The sequence below is a fragment of the Trifolium pratense genome, linkage group LG2 (genome assembly GCF_020283565.1).
Source record: "Trifolium pratense cultivar HEN17-A07 linkage group LG2, ARS_RC_1.1, whole genome shotgun sequence".
In the NCBI taxonomy this organism is placed as follows: domain Eukaryota; kingdom Viridiplantae; phylum Streptophyta; class Magnoliopsida; order Fabales; family Fabaceae; genus Trifolium; species Trifolium pratense.
In genome coordinates, this window is record NC_060060.1 from 72,971,878 (window position 1) to 72,983,921 (window position 12,044).

Sequence of the window (12,044 nt, forward strand, 5' to 3'; positions counted from 1 at the left end):
ATCATGAACAATCAGGGATGATTTGAAAAATAGCTTCATGATGTTGGATTATTGTCATAATTTATCTTCGCTAAACTTATTTATCAATTTTATTTAAATTATATCACTTGCGCAGGATTGTTGCAAAGCACCATTCCGGAGAGTGTAGGATGTATCTGGTTCAATCGATCAGAGGCTAAGGATCGAGACATTGTGGCAAGAAAGTTAGTATAAGTAAAGATACTAGAAAATATATCTCTTTCAAAATTCCTCTTTACTTAAATTATTCTGCATATTCTAGATTGAGGGACCATTTTTTTGAAGAAGCTAAAATGAGATATATTAACAAACAGCCTGCTCAGCATAAGATGTGCCAAAGTAGACTAAAAACTTTACAACATGTCACAGAAAGAAAAGCCACCCAAGACAAAACAAATCATACAAGACCCAGACATAATAAAGGACTAGACCCCATCTATGGTAGTTTGAGACTAAAGTAAAACTCATCGTCTTCAACCACCGATAAGAAAAAAGCTTGATCTTGTCCAACATCTGATGCAAAGTACTAGATGAGCCGCTGAACACTCTGTGGTTTCTCTCTGTCCACATTACCCAAACACTAGCCAGCCAAATAAGCTGCAAAAAAGACCGTCGCGCTCTAGATCCACCAGTTGAAGAAGTAAACTGAACAAAGTGAACCCGAATAGACATAGAAACTGTCGGAGGGATACCAATCCAAGTGCAAACAAGAGTCCAAAGGGAGCCAAATATGCTACATGAGATGAATAAGTGCTGTGCCGATTCGGCCTCCCCACATCCAGATACACAAAAGTGAGTTGCAGGAGATAAGATGCCTCGAATAACCAGGTTTGTCTTCGTGGGTAACCTATCACGCAAAATACGCCAAGCCAATACGGAAACCTTTAAAGGAACCTGACGGTGCCAAATGAGGTGCTCCGCATCGTCCATAGTAACCAAGTCAATAGCTGTCAAAAACTGATAAGCTCCCCGTACAGTATAACCTGTATCAGGGTCTAACCTCCACTGCCACCTATCGGGAGACTGTGCCTGCAATGAAATGTTAGATAATAAAATCTGACACTCCCTAAATAACTCCTTCTCCCATGCCCTCAACGACCTCCGCCACACCCAAGCCTCCCCATCTAACCCCCACCCTAAAGCGAACATCTCAGCTACCGAACTCATTTTGGTCTCAGCCAAATCAAACAGACGCCCGAACCTCTCCCGCAAAGGAGTCTCACCCATCCAGGGATCAATCCAAAAAAGAGTATCGGATCCATCCCCCACCCTCCTAACCACATGATCCCCAAACCAACTACCTCCTGACCCCTCGCCACCCTCCCTAATACTCGCTATCTCTCGCCACCACACTGACCCTTGCCTCCCTCCAACTCGCAAGCTCCCTCCCTCTACCCCATACCGAGCTGCCAACACTCGAAACCACAGCCCCTCTCTATCCACCAACATCCTCCAACACCATTTACCCAAAAGGGCCAAATTAAACTCCCTCAACTGCCTAACCCCCAAGCCACCATACTCCTTTCGCAAACAAATTGTTTTCCAGTTAACCCAAGCAATTTTCCTAGAATCCTCACAACCCCCCAAAAAAAATTAATTAAAATAGATTCAATAGAGGAAATAATACCTGAGGGAGCTTTGAAGAAGGATAGAGCATAGACAGGTAAAGAAGTCAAGACAGATTTCAGAAGAACCAGACGACCACCAAAAGAAAGGAAGCGACTCTTCCACCCAGATAAACGATTCTTTAAACGAGCCACCACCGGTTCCCAAAAAACTAGTCGCCTCGAATCACCCCCAATAGGAAGACCCAAATAAAGGAAAGGAATCTTTCCCACCCTACAACAAAGAGCCGACGCAGCCTCGCCTAACCAGGAATCAGGAATATTTACCCCAACAAGCATGCTTTTGTGGAAATTAACCTTTAGGCCAGACAAAGATTCAAACAACACCAGAACAGCCCTCAACGCCCTAACATTAGCCCAACTCTTTTCCCCCATAAGTAGAGTATCATCCGCAAATTGAAGATGCGACACCGAAAGAGAATTTGACACCCCAACTTTAAATCCCGTAAACAAGTTGTGCCTTACCATTGCCTCCATCAACACATTCAGACCCTCGGCAGCCAACAAAAAAAGAAAAGGAGATAACAGATCACCTTGTCTAAGACCCCGTTCCAAAGGGAATTCATCAGTTGGGCTACCATTAACAAGAACAGATGTCGTAGCTGTGCCCACACACTCCTTAATCCACTTCCGCCATAGGGTTGGAAACGACATTCTCTCCATAACCTTATCCAGATATCCCCAATCCACCGAATCATAGGCTTTCTCAAAATCTACCTTGAAAAGCATAAGTTCTTTTTTAGACTTTCGGGCCTCATCCACTACCTCATTCGCAATAAGAATTCCATCCAAAATTTGCCTATTTTTAACAAACGCCGTTTGAGACTCCGCAATCACACTGCCTATAACAAGACGCAACCTATTCGCTAAAACCTTCGCCAAAATTTTATAAAGGCTTCCGACAAGCGAAATTGGCCTAAAATCATTCAGCCGCTGAGGGCTATCAATCTTTGGAATAAGAGCGATGAAAGTAGAATTAATACCCTTCGCCAACTTTCCATTTCGATGAAACTCAGAGATAAAACGCATGACATCACCACGAAGCTCCGCCCAAAAATCTTTTATAAAGCCAAAATTAATCCCGTCAGGCCCTGGGCTTTTAAAACTATCGCAGTCCCACACAGCTGACTTCACCTCAGTCTCAGTAAACGGTTTAGTGAGGCTACTACCCTCAACAAAGTTCAATCTCCTAAACTGGAGATTTTCCACCCCCGGTCTCTCCTCTGAGGATTTCTTGAAATGAGACGCAAAATGCGAAAACACAGCTTGCCGAATAGGAGCCACGTCCTCAAGAGATGCTCCTTCCACATGGATCACAGAAATAGCATTCCGTCGGCTACGACTAGCCAAAACCGAGTGAAAATATTTTGAGTTTGCATCACCCTCCTTAAGCCACAACGATCTAGACTGTTGCCAGCTAATGCTAGCATGCAAACGCGATAGTGAATGGATATCCGCAGTGATCCCATGGAGCTCTACTATCTCTTCTTCAGACAAATCATCCTCCTCCTCCCTCTGGTCAAGCAATGACAACCGGTCTTTCAAACTTTCAATACGACTAGGCACATTCTGAACATGCATCTTATGCCATTCTTTCAGAGCCACCTTCATCATCTTGAGTTTTTCCTTCAACACATACCCTCACCAACCCTCGACCTGAAACGTGTTCCACTTCTCTCTCACAAACAGATTATAGTGAAATTCTGGTATCACTAGAATGATGTTTACCGAAGATGTCCCAACAACTACTTTATGAATAATGTTGTTTCTATTGTTGGCACATCTTACATAACATATAAAATACTGACAGAAAATAAATAAAGTGCACAAGTAATTGTTAACCCAGTTCAGCCAACTGCCTACTCTGGGGGATACCAATCCAGGAAGGAAATCCACTAATAGCTCTAGTTACTAAGACCTCCAGCAAACCCTAGGATTTACGCCTTACACTAAGACCTCCAGCAAACCCCTGGTTTACGTCTTATAACCTCGACACTACTCATGCAACTTCTGCCTAGGAACTCCTAGACATGAGATCCCATCTCACTTCCACTCACACAACACAACCTGTGTTGATTATACAATGTTGGGAATGATGTGGCGACAACTTGCCAAGACAACACTTCACTTTTGCTTAAAAGCTTCAAGTGAATGACACACGGTAAAACTCCGTACTTCAAAGCTTAGGAGTCACCTTAAAATAATAAACTTACTTCTTAACTCGTGTTATAGAATCCACAAGCAAGAATTACAATCAAACAATAAAAGACTCAACAAAGACTCAATATGTGAACTAATGTTTTTCAATGAGATACTTAGTCTTGAGCTTGGTCTTCGTATATATAATGATCTAGCACGCTCCTCTTTCTTCATTACTGATAGGACGCTCCTTGTAGCTCATAAAAGGTGATCTGATTTTCTTTTGATCTTCATCAAGAATGTATAGAAACTTTCCAAAAGTGTTTAAGGACTTTATAGGATAATTGTGATCATACCGTTGTATCATTAAGTCTTATCTTATCCTTAAAGTTCCTGATCAGATCAAATCTCCATTGAGCGTGCTCTTTAAGTGGATTTCCATAAATAGCAGATGCTCTCATAAATGCGCGAGATTTCCTTGAATAAATATGATGTTGTAACATGTTTTCCAACATCTTGTTAGTATATTTGTTTTAGCAAAATTAAGCCAATTCAAATATCCAACAATCTCCCCCTTTGGCAATTTTTGGCTAAAACAATTTCAGGCCATTACCTTTGAGAGATAAAAAAGCGCAATCCTTCAAATCACCATGATCACACAAAAGAAGGAATGTTAGAGCATCATTTAAACAAAATTTCACATAGGTGAAAAAAAAATATGCATCAGAGGCAGCAGCAGCGGAGTTATCATCAAATTGCCTCGAGCAAAAATAAAACGTGGTATCAGAGTAAAACATATATCATATGTCATATGTCATCAAAGATGTTGTGACATATGGGAGCACATCTTCTAGCACATGTTCGTCCAATCAGGGCAGCATCCATTCAGTAGCAAACTCCCCCTGACTTCATCAGCTTGTGCATCATCTCAGGGTAAAAAAATTACTCCCCCTGAATACTTGCTTACTGCTACTTAAAAACATGTCATAACAAAAGACACAACAACATGTAGCAGAAACAAACAAAGCAAAGTACTACTCCCCCTTTTTAGCCACAAAATGTGCCAAAACAGGAAAGTAAGGTATCCAAAGTGCAGAATTAAAAGTACAGACCATGCACTCAGAAGGTGCTAAAATCCAGGGAACAAAACAACCCACAAACCAAATAACAAAGTACAGTAAAACATTAAAACAGATTACAAAATCATTCATCATCACTACTGTCAGAGGCTTCATCCTCATCTGTAGCAGTAGCATAACCTTCATCCTCATCTGCATTGTTTTGATCACCTGTAGCAGCCACATTTGCACTAGCTTTCACAGGTACCTCATCAGCTTCCAATCCTTCAATCATCTTCAAGAACACATTCTTCCTTTCCTCAAGCTCAGCCTGCTGTTTATCAATGTCCTGACATTGAACCTTCAAACTAGCAATAATTTCCCTTTTGGTCATAACACCAGCTCCAGCAGCAGATGTCCCAACATGATCAGTAACATTGTGATTACCAAAGAGCTTATGATGAAAAGTAAAACCAGATTCCCTTTTCTTGGGAGTGTCAGTCACAACCTTAATGTCTGGGTATTGGGCCAAGATAATTCCACATAGCAAAGATGGAAATGCTATTGGCATCTTCACAGCTGTTGATCTAATATGCTTAATGGTTTGATCAAAAATAAAGGTTCCATAGTCATAATCAACCTTGGTTCCTACAGCATATATAAATCTACCCAGGTTTGTAGCAACATTGGTTGCATGCTTGGTTGGCACCCAATTTGTTGACCCTATCCTATTGAGGATGGCATATTTGACATTCAATTTACTAGTGGGTATCAGCTTCTTTGTGGGCCAGACCTTAACCTTACCAGCAGTTATTTCAGCACTCACAACATCATTAGCAACCTCTAATTCAGCCTTAGGTTCTACAGATCTTCCTAAGTAATTATTGATCACAACAGGAGAAAAATTGATACATTTACCTCTGACAAAAACTTTGTGGTAGTCCTTGCTCAGTGGGTTATCACATTCTTCAGGGATGTTCACAAGAAACTCTTTCACAAGCAGCTCATAACATGGACTGAAATCACAGACTGTCTTCATCAGACCAGCTTCCTTGATGTATTCAAAGATGTCTTGACATTTGAGAGCATCTTTGGACAGTTCCCTTTCAACAGCCAATCTCCTTTGGTAAATGTAGTCCCATCTCAGTGCAAAGGCAGCACGATGGAAAGAGATGTTATCACATGGGGCTTCTTCAACACCTTGTGGAGCCTTCTTCACAGTAGTCTTCTTAGGATTGGCAGAGGAGATGTTAACAACATCTTCAGCAACATCATAGTCTGAGTCACTAGATGACTCCTTCTTTCTCTTCAGAGTTTCCTTCTTCTTGGCAAGAGGGGAGAGAACCTTGCTCCAACCTTTGACTGGTCCAACACCTTTTGTTTTCACTCTTGGTGCAGGAGTCTTGCTTGCAGTGGCCACAGCCTTCCCTGTACAGCTTCTCAATCTCTTTGTTATATCACCAGTTGATTTTTCAGCAGTCTTGGTGGTGACATAATCATCAACATCAACAACATCTTTCTCTTTTTCTTTCTCAGGTTCTACAGATTTGTCAGCTTCAACTTCTGGTTCTTCTGTTGGGATGGACTGGTTGCTCTCTTCAGACTGAGTGTCCCCTTCATCATCAGAGGTATCCTCATCAGCAGTTCCAGTTTCCTCATATGTGGACTCAGATGTTGTGGCAGTTGGCTCAACATCCTTTTCAGCAACAGTTTCCTTCACAGGTTCTTCCTCAGCAGTTGCAGTATCAACTTCTTCATTCTCATTCAAAGATGTTTCAACATCCTTCATAACAACTTCTTCAGTAACAGCAGGGGTTGATTTTTCAGCCACCATCTCAGCAATTGTTGGTGATTTCTCTGCAATATTAGGCTCAACCTCTGTAGGAGTGTCTTCCATCTCAGTATCAACAGGCACATTATTCAGATCTCTCTTCTCAGCATCAGATCCCAAATTATCTTGATTAGGGTTTCCAGCAATTGAAATAAGTGTTTCAACAACTTCGGAGACAGATTTAGGGTTCTGAGATTCTACTTTGGTTGCTTTCTCGGATGTGTTAACATTCGATTCAAAAACCAAATCGGACATAGACAGAGCAAACTTAGATTTATAATCCCTTTTCTTCCTTTTAGAAGTTCCTTTACTAGATTTCACAGTCGAAGGAGAGATATCATCACTTACTTTTGGAGTTTCTTTCTTTTCAGCAGTTTTTCCTTTCCCTTTCTTCTCAGCGACATTTGTTTGGGCTTTAGATTTGGAAGCACGAACAGTTGTAACAGGTACAGCATCCTTGATGATTAGTGCCTTTGATCGAGTAGAACGGCCGGACTTTGTAGTTTGAGAAGATTCAGACATGTTTGGATGATGATTTTTGAGGTTTAGGAAGTTGAATGGATGAAAGTTGAGGTTGGAAGTGGAAGAATAGGGTTCACGGTAGAAAATTAGGATTTTAATGAAAGTGCATTGATTGCGTGTACAGACATATTTAAGGGAAGTTTGTAATGATTTCCCTAAATTAGCGTGCATTGAATGATGGGAGAGAAAACGGTTTCCTTTTGCACGCCTCAACTGCTGTAACTGCTATGCTTCTTCGTGCAGGCAAATTCCCAATTTGCCCCTTAAAAATTCAAATTGATTAGCATCAAGCGCCTTTGTAAAAATGTCAGCTAGCTGTTCACTTGTACCAATGTGCTTGAGTTCCACACAATTTTCTTCAACAAGGTCTCTAATGAAATGATGTCTGATGTCTATGTGTTTGGTTCTTGAGTGTTGAACTGGATTCTTTGATATATTGATTGCACTCAAGTTGTCACAATATAATGTCATGACATCTTGGTCGACATTATATTCTTTCAGCATCTGTTTCATCCACATCAGCTGGGAACAACTGCTTCCTGCAGCTATGTATTCAGCCTCTGCAGTAGACAGAGACACACAATTCTGCTTCTTGCTGAACCATGAGATTAAATTATCACCCAAAAAGAAACATCCTCCTGAGGTACTCTTTCTATCATCAGCACTTCCAGCCCAATCTGCATCACAATACCCTATCAAAGTTGAATTTTTTGTCTGGGAGTACAGAATCCCATAATCACTGGTGCCCTTTATATACTTCAGAATCCTTTTGACTTGGACAAGATGGCTCATCTTTGGCTTGGCTTGATATCTTGCACAAACACCCACAGCAAAGGTGATGTCTGGTCTACTAGCTGTAAGATATAATAGACTGCCAATCATGCTCCTGTATAGGCTTTGATCAACATCAATGCCTTTTTCATCTTTGGTCAGCTTTAGATGAGTAGCAGCTGGTGTTCTTTTGTGTGCTGCAGTGTCCATTCCAAACTTTTTGATCATGTTCTTCGCATACTTGCTTTGAGAGACAAATATGGTGTCTTCCATTTGTTTTACTTGCAGACCAAGAAAATATGTCAGCTCACCTACCAAACTCATTTCAAACTCTGATTGCATTTGTTGTACAAAATGTTGCACCATCTTTTCAGACATTCCACCAAATACTATGTCATCAACATAAATCTGGGCAATCATCAGCTTCTCTTCTTGTTCTTTAACAAACAAGGTTTTGTCATGGCCTCCTTTTCTGTATCCTTGACTAACAAGGAAATTTGTCAGCCTCTCATACCAAGCCCTTGAAGCTTGTTTTAATCCATAAAGCGCCTTCTTCAGCTTGTACACATGATCAGGATTGGCAGGATCTACAAAACCTTTTGGCTGCTCCACATAGACCTCTTCACGCAAGTACCCATTTAGAAAGGCACTCTTGACATCCATTTGGTACAGCTTAAATTTGAAAATGCATGCTATACCAAGGAGTAGCCTGATAGATTCTAGTCTTGCTACAGGCGCAAATGTTTCATCAAAATCAAGTCCTTCAACCTGAGTGTACCCTTGAGCCACTAATCTTGCCTTGTTTCTTGTTACAACACCATTTTCATCTGACTTGTTCTTGAACACCCATTTTGTGCCTATGACATTAACACCATTGGGTCTAGGAACAAGATCCCACACATCACTTCTTCTAAACTGAGTTAATTCATCTTGCATGGCTTCTATCCAGAACTCATCAGTGAGAGCCTCTTTTACATTTTTAGGCTCAACCTTTGAGACAAAACATGAATTAGTAACCACTTCATTTGTCCTTCTTGTAGCAATTCCCTGGTTAGGATTTCCTATGATGAGATCCTTGGGATGGTTCTTCTGTATTCTTATTGAAGGAACTTTACTCACAGGGCGAGGTGTAGGAATGGTTGATTCATCATCTGAATCTGATTCCTTCTCTGCTACAGCTTCTTCAGATGTTGGCAAAGTTGTTGCAACATCATCTTCAGTATCAGATGTTTTAGCAGATGTCAAATCATCTATCACAACATTGATAGATTCTACTATTACCTTAGTTCTCTGGTTGTAAACTCTGTAGGCCCTGCTGTTTGTTGAGTATCCAAGAAACAATCCTTCTTCACTTTTAGGATCCATTTTTCTTCTGTGCTCTCTATCAGATAGGATATAGCACTTACTTCCAAACACATGAAAGTGTTTGACAGTTGGTTTTCTGCCTTTCCACAGTTCATATAGTGTAGTAGAAGTTCCAGTTCTGAGTGTGACACGATTGTGAATATAACAAGCAGTATGCATAGCCTCAGCCCAGAATTGATATGGAAGATGTTTTGCATGCAACATCACTCTGGCTGACTCTTGTATTGTCCTGTTCTTCCTCTCAACAACACCATTTTGTTGAGGTGTGATTGGAGCTGAAAATTCATGCTTGATTCCTTCAGAGATGCAGAATTCAAGAAAGCTTGTATTCTCAAACTCTTTACCATGATCACTTCGTATCCTAACAATAGCAGAGTTCTTTTCTCTTTGGAGTTGAAGACAAAGTTCTTTGAATGCATCAAAACTCTCAGATTTGTCTTTTAGAAATTCAATCCATGTGAACCTTGAAAAGTCATCTACCATGACAAACGCGTACCTTTTTCCTCCAAGGCTCTCCACTTGCATTGGCCCCATCAGGTCTATGTGCAATAATTCTAGTACTCTTGTTGTGGTAAGATGTTGCAACTTTGGATGCGACATCTTTGTCTGCTTTCCTATTTGACATTCTCCACATATACTCCCTTCCTCTATTTTGAGCTTTGGAAGTCCTCTGATTGCCTCTTTAGCTATTGCCTTTTTCATGCCTTTGAGGTGTAGGTGGCCAAGTTTTTGATGCCACAATTTTACCTCATCTTCTTTGCTAATAAGACATGTGGATACATCTTCTTCTTTAGGAATCCAGAGATAACAGTTGTCTCTAGACCTTACTCCTTTCATCAACAGCTCTCCTTGCTCGTTTGTAACTAGGCATTCAGCTTTTGTGAAGTTAACTTTCATGCCTTGATCACAAAGTTGGCTTATGCTGATTAGATTAGCTTTAAGCCCTTTTACAAGCAGCACATTATCAAGCTTTGGTAAGCCATGGTTTGCAAGTTTACCAACTCCCTTGATCTCTCCTTTGGCTCCATCTCCAAAGGTCACAAAACTGGTAGCATATGACTTCAAGTCTTCAAGATAATGTTCAACACCTGTCATGTGTCTAGAACAGCCACTATCAAAGTACCAGGTTTCTCTTGAAGAAGCTCTCAAAGATGTATGAGCTATTAGACCGGTGATCTTCTTCTTTTCTCTCCATTCCTGTCTTGTCGTAACATTAGGAAAGACAGGAGTATAGAATTCTTGATGAACTCTCCTTGGATATCCGTGCAGCCTATAGCAGAAAGGCCTAATGTGTCCTTTCCTGCCACAATGATGACATGTCCAGTTATAGAACCTGGGCATAGAATGTCCCATCAGATGTTGCGACAATCCTCCTGACACAAACGTGCTGTTGATTGGGGTATGTATAGTAGCATTGTTGAACTTCATCTGCTGCTTTACTCTTTCATGTTCAAAACCAATGGGCTTAGGTTTCCCATAGTTTTGTCTCTGTAACATTTCCTCAAAGGCATCAGTACCTTTGGTCATCATTTTAGCCACTTTAGTGACTTGATCTAAATCAGCATTTAATTTGATTACTTCTTCATTCTGTTCAGCAACTTTACACAGGAGGTTAGTCTTCTCCATTTCCAGCTGTTGAATTTGACTATTCTGATCTTCAACCTTAGCATTGAGATTATCAATGTTTATGAGTAGGTCATTTTTCTCAGCTTGTAGTTTACCATTGATCTTCTTTTGTTTCTCTAATGCTTTGCAAACTTCTATACTTCTAGTATGAAGATCTTTATAAGTAGCAGCTAGTTCCTCATATGTTACCTCCTCATCACATGATTCTGAGTCAGATTCACAAACTCCTGTTAAGGCATTAACAAATTTGGCAGATTCTTCCTCCTCTGAATCTGTATCAGACCATGAAACCACAAGACCTTTCTTTTGTCTTTTTAGAAAGGTTGGACATTCAGGTCTGATATGTCCAAAACCTTCACATTCGTGGCATTTTACTCCTCTTTCATCTTCATTTGTCTTTTTCTGAAGGCTGGACTGTTTGTTGTTGTTGTTGAATCGACCATTTGGCTTGTGCCTTTGATCCACTTTCTTCATCAACTTGTTGAACTGTCTCCCAAGCATAGCCATAGACTCAGCTAAGCTTTCTTCACCTTCAGATTCAATTTGTAAATCATCAGCAGCACTTTTTGAAGCAAAGGCTAGATTCTTCTCTTTCTTTTCATTTCTCCTGTTTAGGCCAATTTCATAGGTCTGAAGTGATCCTATGAGTTCATCTAGATTTAGACTTGAAAGATCATGAGCCTCCTCAATAGCTGTCACCTTCATATCAAATCTTTTAGGCAAAGATCTGAGTATTTTTCCAACTAGCTCCTCATCTGAGATAGGTTTTCCAAGTGCATCAAACGAATTTGCAAAGTCAAGCACATTCATTTGAAAGTCATGAATGGTTTCTTCCTCCTTCATTCTGAGATTCTCAAAATTGGTTTTGAGCATCTGAAGTTTAGATAGCTTAACTTTTGATGTTCCTTCATGAGCTTTTCTCAGAACTTCCCAGGCATGCTTAGCAGTAATACATCTCTTAACAAGCCTGAACATGTTTGCATCCACACCATTAAAAATAGCATACAAGGCTTTGGAGTTGCCAAGTGCCAGATCATCCTCATCTTTAGTCCATTCATCATTTGGCTTCTTGACATCAGTTTTATTGCC

The 12,044-nt window shown here is 40.5% G+C and overlaps 1 pseudogene; it reads left to right on the forward strand.

Annotated features, from left to right (window-relative positions):
- The window catches only part of LOC123905408, a 60,235-nt pseudogene that overhangs the window by 3,540 nt on the left and 44,651 nt on the right, over positions 1 to 12,044 (forward strand).